Raw genomic sequence first — 12,047 nt, 5'->3', positions numbered from 1 at the left:
TCAGGGGTATCTGTAAGGTTTTTTTGCACAAGAGATTAGTATTGGATAAGTAAACTAAGTAAAAAAAAAAATGTTCTTACCAATGCAAATGAGCATCTTTTCAATCTGTTCAGGGCCCAAATAGGACAAAAATGCAGAGAAAGGGAAAATTTGTCCTCTTTTCTTAACCTGGGACATCCATCTTCTTATGTTTTTGGATAATGGAGTACCTGGTTATTGGGTCTTCAGCTAAGACCAGTGGCTTATACCATTGATTGGCTCTGTTGGTTCTTAGGATTCTTACGATTGAACTACACCACTGGTTTTCCTGGGCCTCCTGCTTATAGATGGAAAATCATGGAACTCCTTAACCTTTATATCATATCAGCCCAATCCTCCTACCCCCACTTATAAACTCTCCTACTAGTTCTCTTTCCTTTTTTCTAGTCTCTCTTGGCTCATCAGTGTGAGTGGTGATGATTTTCCTGAAAGAAATCCTTGTACTTATGTTTCAAGGCTGCCTACATACCACTGGCCCACTGATTTACTACATGTTTTTGATGAGTTAGACCTATCAAGACCTATCAGACCTGACCTTATGATGGGTCAGGCTTAGAGATGCCACAAGAGGCAAGACCTGCCATAGTTCTCTTCTGTGTGTGTCCCAGCTAAACAAGGGAGACCTAACTGTCTTTTAAAAGATGAGAAAGTATATTGTACATGTTGAGTGCTTTGGAGACAATGACACAAGTGAGCAAGAGATTGGTCAGGATTAGTGACATTTAAGCTAATATATGAATTTTAGAGCTAAGACACTGCATGAAAGCCTTAGGAAAAGCATGCCAGGCAGGAAAAAGGAAAGCTAAATAGCTTGATACAGGAGCATGCTATGACTGTAGCTTAGAAGGAGAAGAAGGAGGTAGCATCTAAGGCAGGGAGATAATCAGGGGCCAGTAAGGCCTTGTAGACCACAGTCAGGAATTTAGGTTGCATTCCAAATAAGATGAGAAAAATTTACAGAATATAGGCTTTGAGATTCTTATATTTTTATAATTTCTTCATGGATATTTCTAGTCACAAAAATCCAGATCATGAATGGAAAGACACAACCCTGGGCCTGGAAGATGTTCCTAGTGACAGTTAAGCATGTACACATCTATACTATGCATGAAGTCACATGTACTATCCTTCATGTGTCTCTACACCCTAAAATACCAGGTCAGTCGCTATTTACATATATTGCTCTGGTATTGATTACTAAGAGCATCCTCTTTTACTCCCAGCAGTGTCTCAGTTGAATGATAAATTATATGGTCACCCTAATTATACTACTTGCGTCCACGTAATTTAAGTCTTGGCTCATGAGGTCCATTACTCTTGGATCGATGGTTTATTCTACCTTGAAATATAAATTCCTTACAATTAATAGAAACTGCCACATGTTTATGTCTTGTTTCTCCCACTGCACTATATATTTCCAAGGACAAGACACATGTGTTCATCAGTTCATTTATATAAAGAGCATGTCCTATGTCTAACACGAAAATGATACGTAGGCCTTTGCACATTACTGCTCGTAAATTAGGTCACTGGTCACAGCCATACTGCTGGGAGTGTGAAGAAATTCCCCTCTTAAGAACAGGAAAGGGAAAGTGAGTAGCCAATATTTCATAGCCCCTAAATTTCAGAACTAGAACTTGAATTTCGGTGGGCCTAGCTCCTCACTGAGGCATCTTTCTGAACCACCAACCTGCCATGTAAGGCCCGGGGGACCTCTTTTCTAAGGAAGGTACTGACTGACAGTCTAATAAGATGAGGGAGAAGGCACAATAACCTTTTGTGTCTGAGCTTTGCAAATATAAAATGCCTTATAACAGCTGAATAATAACAGCCATTGGCATCAGCAGGTGATCAGGATTTTGCTAGGGCTGTTGACGGTGCAGAGATTTTATGACCATCTCCTAATGTGTGTCAGGTCAGATGTAATACCCTGTAATGTCAGAGCTTATCAGTCTTGCTTGAGGCAGTCAAACATGGCACACACAGCCAGCGCGTTCTTGGCACACATTCAAGCCCAAGCTGTCAGAGCCTCTCAAATGAGGGCTTTCTGAACACTAGCCCCCAAGGCAGGTGCAGGTCTACCCAGAACTAGTGGACTGAGGGAGCCATACCTGGAGACTTTATCAGCAGTCTTCACCTGTAGCCTCAAGGAGGCTTGTAAGAGAATTTGTGTTCTGTCAGGAACAGAGCAATGATTCCACTGGGATCCCAGGGACTGAAGAGCTCTTTGCTTTCCCTCAGGCTGCCGCCAGACTCCCTCCCTCCTGAGCCAAGCTCAGAGCTATGACTGCCAAGCCTACTTCTTTTCCTGGCTCAGATTAGAGCCACCTGGGTGACCATGGGCAGAATCCCAGACAGAAGAAGTTAACTGGAGAGAACTGGGTTCAATATTGCCAAAGACCATTTCTTGGTTCCTCTGAACCTCAGATTCTGTCCCTATAAGTCTTGGTGATAAGGATTACCTTGCAAAACTGCTATGTAGATGAAATTCCATGAGGTTTGCACACAGTAGATTTTCAGAATCTGTGGTCTGCTCTCATTAGTATCACTTTTACCACCAGACCTATTCCCTCAAAGGCTAAAGATGACTTCCCAATACTGCCTGCCTTCCCTGCCTCTGTCCTAGGATACGCCAAGGGGCAGCGGGATCCTAAGCAGAGAAGGGGAAGTAGAATGCTAACTCATCTCCTGGAAAATGACTCCCCTGGCTATCACTTCGTTTTTATATCCCATAATTAATCAATAATTAGGTCACTGCATAAATCTAATTAGGAAGCCTAGAAAAATGTTATTCTAGTGCCTTTCCACCTTGTTCTGAGAAAGAGTCATTTGTTAATGCCACTGGGAGACACACAATTCTCATTCAATTTTTTTTTTTATTTCTAATTTTGTTTTATTTTTATTAGGGAAAATTTCAAACATGCCCAAAAATAGAGAAAATAATATGATGAGCTCTCATTTTAACAATTAACACCTTTATGCCTTTTTTCACCTACCATACACATGCATTTTTTTAATATTTATTTTTTAGTTATAGGCAGACACAATATTTTTATGTGGTGCTGAGGATCGAACCCAGTGCCTCACACATGGTAGGTGAGCGCTGTACCTCTGAGTCACAACCCCAGCCCATACACATGCATTTTTAAGACAAATCCCCAACATTAAGACATTTCACCCATAAATATATCCTTAGCACATGATGGTCAGAGGAAGGTGGGGTGTATTGCATCAAAGACTTGGATAACTGGTTTCTGAAGAGGGAATTGGGCCCAGGGACTCAAGAACTGCCCTTTACACACAAGCACAATATAAGGAGCTGGTGGAGAGCAGTAATTTGGGAACAGATCTAGGAGGAATATTCCTGGGAATCTAATACCACCCACAAACATCATGGAAACCTGGAAATGTCCAGATGTCTGAAGGGGCAGGAATGTGAGCATCCCCTGGGACTTTGGGGAAGCAGCCTTGAGAGAGAATGACATCATCAGAGAGTGAACAACAAGTTGGAAGCAGCTATTGCTCTAGACTTCCTCCAAGTCCTATCTCTGTCCACAGGCGTAGGCTTACAGGAGGACACGGGTAAGGAAATGGCTGGCTCATGAGGAGAGGAGCAGCCAGTTTCACAAAAGTTAAAAGGTGCCCCATCCACCAGCAAATTGTCTTCACATCAGGAAAACAAGATGTGCCCGTTTTGCAAATAAGAATGTTAAGACTCGGAGAAATAAAATTGCTCAGGTTGCAGGTGGAAGAAGCAGGTCTAATTCTGGCATTTCCTCCCTCCTTCCTCACCTTGTCTTCCTCATTCAAGTTTAGCACCCCAGCATTGGGAGACTCCTTGATAGGAAACATTTCTATGTGACTGAATCACTAATCAGCTTGGTTTGGATTTCATAAATGACAGTGCTGGGAACACTTAGTCAGTACTTCCTCCCAGATTCCAGCCAGAGAGAGCAATACTAAAAGAGAATACTAAAGGCTCAGATATGCAAATGATCGTTTGGACAGATTTCTTCTAGAGTTTTGGCCTCCAGGCGAATTCTTTATCCCCTGCAGAAATACATTCCTGTTTCTGCCTAACTGGTGAAAAAGGAGAGAGATTTTTCCAGATGACCAACCCTTGGAATAAAAATCTCCATGGAAAATGTACTTTTCTGGAAGTAAATGTTGGCTAAACAGGGACAATGTTGGCTAAACAAAAGTTCCATTCTTTGAAAAGAATGGAGAAAGAGAATTCTCCAAACTTCAAATTGTGAGAGTAAATAGATCTCTTTGAAGTTCATTGCTCATCTTTCTTCCATGCAGCTCCATGCCTTAAGCAAGGTGAGTGGCATGGCCTCAAGAGGGTACCCCAGAATTGTAGGTGGGAAGGTAGGAAGCAGCCTCTGCTCTAAGCTAGAAAAAAAAAAAAAAAAAAAGATGGGCTAAAGCATGTGATTTAGACACAGATGCTCTGCTGGCCTTGGAAAGGGATGAGGATATAACTCTGTAGCCCTTACCCTCATGGAGCCCTGGGCCTTGAGAAGGAGTAAGATGACTATAGAGAGGCAACAACACAATGTTCAGGTGAGCACAGGGAAGACAGGCTGGTAGATCCTGGTGCCACCTTTCAGGGGCTTCCTAATTCATTGGGTTCTCTAAGCCTCTAATAGAACCTTTTGGTTGTGAATGAAAAGTTCAGGGTTTAGTCTTGTGTGCCTACTGACTTGTACTCAGCCATAGTAAGTCTGGATCATGCTGGCTCAACAATGTCCTACCTTGCCTCCATTAGTGCTCCCCCTCTCTCCCAGGCCCCCCACCTGAGGACCCTGGCACTCATAATTCAGGCAGCGGCTGTCCACTCTTGATGAAAGCTCTTATGCTTTAGTCTTCAGAGCTGCTGATAATCTGGCAATTAAGGGCCAGGCTGGAGGAATTCTGTTTGAATGCTTTGATAAAGGCTGGCAGGCCTCAGCACTATCTCCTTTTGTTTTCAATCATCCTGACACTGCAAAGGCAGCTGGAGAATGATGCGTATGTTAATGACGGCTGCAGAATGAGGCCCAAATAATGCCTCTCTACCAAAGCCCCAGGTTGATTTTCCCAGTTACTGCTTGTAACTGGGTCACTATTTTTAGTTGGGACCTCCAGTCAAAAATGCCAAACAGGGAAAATGAATGTGAATTTAGCTGAGAAGGAATCAGGGTTGGGGCATTCTGTCCCATATCTTTTAGCATCCTGAGTCCTGGGAAAGTCCTTTTCTCATCCTAGGCCTCCATCTTGCTCACCTGAAAAACTGAATCAAAGAGCAGCAGTACCCAAAGGAAAAGGGATACAGCCTTGTGAAGCCAACTGCTCTGCTGGAAAGTTCTTGCAAGTGTCTATAATGCTAAGGTTTGCACCAAGTCATTATGCCCTTGCCCATTAGTAGTATAAGAGGAAACGTTTAGTGGGTTCATACTTACCTAATGTCAGTTCATGAGGCAAGAACTGTACACAGTCAGAACCCCTTTTAGGCAGGTGCAATGGAGGTTACTTGTCCACTCACTCATCCTCCCCTTCAGCCTTAAGACTGCCACTGGTCTTCTATTAAACACCCAAGCTGTCTTGCTTTCCAGGGACATGCTCTGTGAAAAACATAGCATCTTACAAATCTAGAGATCCTCATGCCATGGAAGACATGCAGGATCCAAGCCCAGAAGAGGGATTGGCAACAACGCCTCCATGGCTTGAATGGGAATTCTCTCTCTCTCTCTCTCTCTCTCTCTCTCTCTCTCTCTCTCTCCTCAAAGAAGTAAAATCTTCGTAGATAAGATATAATACCATATAATAACAACATACATTCTGAAATTCATAATAACTAATTTTTTATGTATAACGTATATGTTCCAAATGGTGATAAGAATGTCAATTTAGGACAGCCCCTCCTTAACCCATCTCATTCAATAAAAAGAGCTCATTCAAGGGTTGGAAGAACTTAATCCCAGAATTTTGAACTATAATGCAAATAAATCACATAGACATGGAATAAATATGTGATCAGAAAATAATCAAACATGTCCTTTCCATGAATAATCTGGCCATGGCCAGTTTGTAGTATTAAGAAAGGACTAAGAACATAAGTGGCTGCAGTTAACTAATATATTGTGTGTTGTTTCTGCTTATAACTGTGAAAGCTTCTTCTTGAATCAGGTCTAGACTAGAACTTGACTCCCAGGATATAGATTTTACCATGCTACAGGCTAAGAGACTTTGCTGAATTTATTTGCTCCAAATTTATTTGCTCTTAAAAGTCACATCTAGGGTAGGAAAAGGGTCCTGATGTCACTCAGACTATTCCCATATTTCTTTCCTCCTGTTCTAGAAATGCCCCCTTCTTCTCTCCATCCTTTCTTCACAGGAACATGTGTGAATGAACACACACACACACACACACACACATACACACACAGAAACAGTCACCAGGCTGCGCAGGTGTGCAAAAAGAAGTCAGCTGAAGAGACCACCCACTGAGGGACTTTCAACTTTGGCCATAGGTAGAATAATAGCCTCTATTCTCTGAGAACCTACTAGGAAACACACACACAGTTCTAAGCAGCTTTGCATCCTGGCCCCTTGATCAAATGTACATATCAGAGACTCAGCAACTTCCTCCACCTCTCATTTTCCAGTTGGAGAGGCAGTTAGCAGTACCAAGTGACTCTCCCCTAGTCATGACTGAGTAGATGCCTGATTCAGGCTCAGCCATTTAGATTTTCCAAGGGATGTGGAACTAGATGCAGAAACATGATGACCAGTGAGAGGCTGGACCCAGGTCATGCAGGCCTGAGAGGAGACTTACAGACACAAGTTCAAGAATGCCTCTTTACAGAGCAAGGCAAAACAAAAACAAAACAAAACAAAACAAAAATATTCAGAGAGAGACAGGAAGCTATTGACTATCAAACTTCTGAAATATTCCCAGTTCTCAACTCTCAACCCTCCTGAGAATTCACTTTCCCTAAGGTGCATTTATTCAGTCATATTTATTTTACTTATTGGGTGTTTCCATGTGACCGGCTTTGTTCTAGGCCTAAATATACAGCAAGTCTTGTCCTTAGGTGCTTCTTTCTAGTAGAATCCATGCATTAAGTTCTTTTAATATTTTAATCAAGTGAGCCAAGTGGATTCCTGTTTCTTGCACCTAAGAGACCTCCCAATAAGATCAGGTCAATATGGAGTTTCTCTTTTTACAGATGAAGATCCAGAGGCTCTTAGAGGCAAGATAAGTGGCCCAAGCTGAACCAGAAGCAGAGCTGGACTTTGAAAGCCACGCATCAGATCTGAAGCCCACATACTTCCCTCTGCTCCCATTGTCCCCAAGTAATAAAGACGCTCATTCTGTCCAAGGATTTCTGGTTTCTGCACTGAGAGGTAATCCCTGGTATTGACAGCAGGGATCCCACAGGCTGCACACAGGGAAAGGTCTGTTCATACCACACACTCTCGGGGGGTTTCCACGTGCTTTTTGACTATGATTCTCACAACAACTTTGCTGGAGCCACAGCCCAGGATTTTATTCATTTTATCATTTAGGAAATCCTTGAACTTGGAACAGCCAAGTGTCCTGCCCAAGGTCACAAAGCTGGTGAAGGAGCTAGGAATCTACCCCAAACCCCTGGTCTATGGTTTGGTTTTGAATTTTTATTGTTTTATTATCAGCAATAACTTGAAATCTCTACGAACCATTATTTTACTTCATCCTATCCCATTATGTAGCACTTGCTCCCATTGGGGTATTTGCTATTCCTTTTCAGTTTAGTCTCTAGCCACAAACTCCCAGCCTGTTTTTCAACCATTTTTCACCCCTTGCCTTGTGAAGTGCACATCTTCACTGATATCAGACTCCTCCCTGTCTTCCTCACACTCTTTCTGAATATATCCCAAACCAACACCTAAACCACTTCAACCAGGTGCATCCCATCCCAGGGTCTGCATTTTCACCTGATGACCAGGCTGCACCCTCCAGTCAGCCTTGGCTTCCATCTCATTCTACTCCATTAGCAACTGTTGAGTTAACTGTTTCCTAGGCACTAATCAGTGCCTAGGAAAGCTTTCAATGAGATAAAACAATCTTACATGTGCTTGGGGTGGTGATGACCATCACATTCCACCATCTTTCCTACCCCTATGCCCCCCCCAATCTCTTCTTAAGCTGGAATATCCACCTTCTACTGTCCTCAGACATAGGAACTTCTGGCTCTTTGGCCCTTGGACTATGGGACTTACACCAGTTCCACCTCTACTCACAGTTCTCAGACCATGGGTCTCACATTGGTAACTAGGAATTACCCATCAGTTTTCCTGATTCTCCAACTTACAGGTATGTAATAGGGCCTTGCTGGCCTCTGTAATCATGTGAGTTGATTGCCATAATAAATATCCTTCTGCATATCTCTAAAAATAGGGGGGAAAAAAGAATGTGGCAAAGAGGGAGCTGGCCACTCCCCTATCTCCAGTCTTTGGGATGGAATATGAAGAGAGTAACGTTGGTTATAAAATAAAAGGCTATATTCATTAAACATCTGAAGAGAGTCACCTACATACAACCTATTCTATATATTCCCCCAACTTGTAGGCACATTGCAGCCCTTCTTGTATCCCAGTCTGCTGCCTTGGAGGAATAAGTAACAAAAGTTGCAGAGTCTCTCTGTTGAATGCTCCAGGTTCTCTTTGGTAATTTGTAACAGTATGCTTGGGTCCTTTGTAGCCCTGGGATTGAACAACAACGTATCAACACCTACAAAATTTCTGTCTGATCCACCCATTCCCATTGCCGCAACTGTAGCTGAGTCCTAGTCTAGTTAACTAGATGACTTCAGAGTCCTCCCAACTGGTCTTTCTGCTTCTTAAATTGTGGCTCCAGAGACTACTCTATAAACAGCAGCCAGGGAAATCCCCACACATCCTTTGACTAAAAACCAGATTGACACCTGATGTAGTAGAAACTCTAGGGTATTCTCCAAAGCCTAGTCTAAGAACGAGATCAGTAGAATCACCAAAGCTTCTTGTTAATACACCAATTCCCAGGCCCAAATCTTACTCCTACAATTCAGAGTTGCTAAGAAAGGAATTGAGAATTGTTATTTAACAAGTCCCCAGATGATTTTTATGCACATTAGATGTTGAGGATTCTGACAGGTGAGGAAGAAAGTTTAGGAATCATGTAGTCTTGGAGCTTCCATCAGTATCTACGGCTGCTGAATGGAGCTAGAATCCAAGCTCAGGGGTGGGGCCTGAGAAGTAGCTAGTCAGGAGTCCACCATCAAAAGATCTGCCTTTATCACTTCCTAGATATGGGCCTTAGGCTAGGGATTCTCTTGTGGAACCCCAGTTTCCAGAGCACAAAATGAAATGACATTGGCTTGACAGGGCTGTTGTGAGGATTAATAACTTGCAGTCTACCCAGCACTTAGTGCAGGTGCTAAATGCCTCACAAATGTGGAGATTATGTTAATTAGTGATGTGTCTTTCTGAAATCATCAGTTATTTTCTGGTTGATTGGATTTACACAACTTGAAGGCCAAGGAGGACTCTCCCCATGGAAGAAATGTATCTGATTCCCAAGTAACATTATTCTTCTGGTACCCTCTCCTTACACACACACACATACACACATACACACACACACACACACACACACACACACACGCACCAGGCTTCTTCAATGTTCTTAGAATCCTCTTTCTATTCTCTGCAGCTATTTACTATCTTATCCACAAGAATTCTTCTGCCTCCACATTTTCTTAGTTTTTTGAAACAACCCTCAAGTCTCAGCTCCCATTCCCTTTTTTCATGATGCTTTCCAACATAAGCCTAGATTTTTTTTCATCTAGGCAGCAGCAGTGTAACCTCCCCAGCATTCTGAGCCAGCTTCCAACTGGCTCCCATTGGACAGGGAATCCTCCTGGAGGATCTTCCCTATCCTGATTCCTTGTAGGCTGTCACTGGGTCCAGCACTGTGTCCGGCTCAGCGGAGGGCTTGGCAAGTATTTGATAGATGAGTGAAAGGTGGCTCTTGTGCTTTCTTCTTTTCAACTCAATTAGGAAACAAGAAAAAGTCCTACCTTCCCCTTTACCACAGCTTCCTAACTAGGCTGTTACTCACATCACCTAATTGTGAATTTATGATGATAGCTTGCTCTAGGCCAGTTTGAAACTCCAAATAAAAATTTTTCCTTATTTTTTGTCAGGCAGGGATATTCCATTTTGGTTTTTTTTTTGTTGTTGTTGTTGTTGTTTTGTGTGTGTGTGTTGTTGTTGTTGTTGTTGTTGTTTTCAACCGAGCTTTTGAAGTATGATTTACATATAACAAACTGCTTCCACTAGAAATGTATGACTCAATAACTTTGACAGAAGTAAATATCCTTGAAACCACTGCCACAATCAGTGGACCAAACAATTTTATCAAACATGAAAGCTTCCTCATGCCCTGAAGCATCAACTTAAAGTGGTAGAAGCAGCAGTGATTCTCAGTGACCTTAAGGTGATAAAAGAGTAGCCAGCTGTGCTTCCGTGTTGTTCTTTCAAGGCAGGAAAATGGGCAATTCAGGCCGAAGTCTCAGGATACCTTCCACCAGGTAGAAGCTGTTCCAAAGGACTTTCTGAGATGATAGAAATAATATCATATCTGAGCTGTACAGGATGGCTATTGAGCACTAGAAGTGCATGAGTAGGACTGAGAAACTAAATGTTTGATTTTATTTAATTTTAAATAATTTACATTTAACAGAATAGCCATAGATGGCCAGAGGCTACCTTATTGGACAGCAGAGGAGTTATAAATCCATAGGCACAACCTTATGGGAGGTCATGTGTGTCTTGCTCCAAGTGGGGCATATAAAAAGAGTGGTCAGATCTCATCACAGGGGCTTGCAGTTTCCTTGTGAGACATTTTGTTTGCTTGAATTAATAAAAGACGAGTATGCAAATGTTGGTGAAAACCATGATCATCAGGCTAGAAACCAACAAAAGAGTGTTAGATGACACAGTGCAAAGAGTAGGCCCTGTCCAGGTCACATGCTGTTCAAAGCCAGGGTTCAGTTTTAAACCCAAAAGTCATCTCTCCCATCTTACCTGCCATGAAAAAGTAGATAGAACCATAGACCTGAGGCTGGGAAGGGCCTCCAGGCAACCAGAATGCTCACATAGTTAATATCCCAGACTTTAAGAAAAGATGAAAAAACCACAGCATTTACCCTTATATGGGTCTCAACTGAGGAAATCCATTGTCATATAGATAGTCTTAGGCGTTTTCTTATCAGGACAGTCTGAAGCTTTTAAACACAGCAGTTATCAAAAAAAAAAAAAAAACAAAACTGATCTTTAGAGATTGTTCATCTCTCAAAACTGAGAAACCTGGCTGTTATGGTTTAGATATGAGGTATATGCCAAAAACTCATGTGTGACACAATGCAAGAAGATTTAGAGTTGAAATGATTGGATTATTAGAGGATTAACCCAATCAGTGTGTTAATCCACTGATAGGGATTAACTGAGTGGTGACTGTAGGCCTTTGGGGTATATATTTTTTGAGCTGAGCTTGGTCTCTCTGTTTCTTGGTGGCCTTGTCCTGTCCTGATTTCCTCTGCCACAGCCTTATGCCATGATGTTCTTCATCACCTCAAGCCCTGAGGAATGGAACCAGCTATCTATGGAACTTGAGCCCTCAAATAAACTTTCACTCCTATAATTGTTTTTGTCAGATCTTTTGATCCCAGCAATGAAAAGGTTGACTAGACACACCACAGAACAACTGTACACTTAAAAATGGTTAAGAGTGTAAATTTTATATTACATGATTTTATTGTAATTTTTGAGGAAAAAAAAAACCCAAGCAGGAAAAAAAAAAATCAATCTCTTTCTGAAGGAAGATTTATTCCTCTGTCTTTGAATTATTTATCTATGTTTGAATATTTTTATGAGATTGAGTTCATACATTATTTGAATTAAAAGTAAATAAAAATGTCAAACTAAGACAAGGGATAATT

Source organism: Callospermophilus lateralis, chromosome 18 (genome assembly GCF_048772815.1).
Source record: "Callospermophilus lateralis isolate mCalLat2 chromosome 18, mCalLat2.hap1, whole genome shotgun sequence".
NCBI classification, from domain to species: Eukaryota; Metazoa; Chordata; class Mammalia; order Rodentia; family Sciuridae; genus Callospermophilus; species Callospermophilus lateralis.
Note: the sequence above shows the minus strand (reverse complement) of the source record.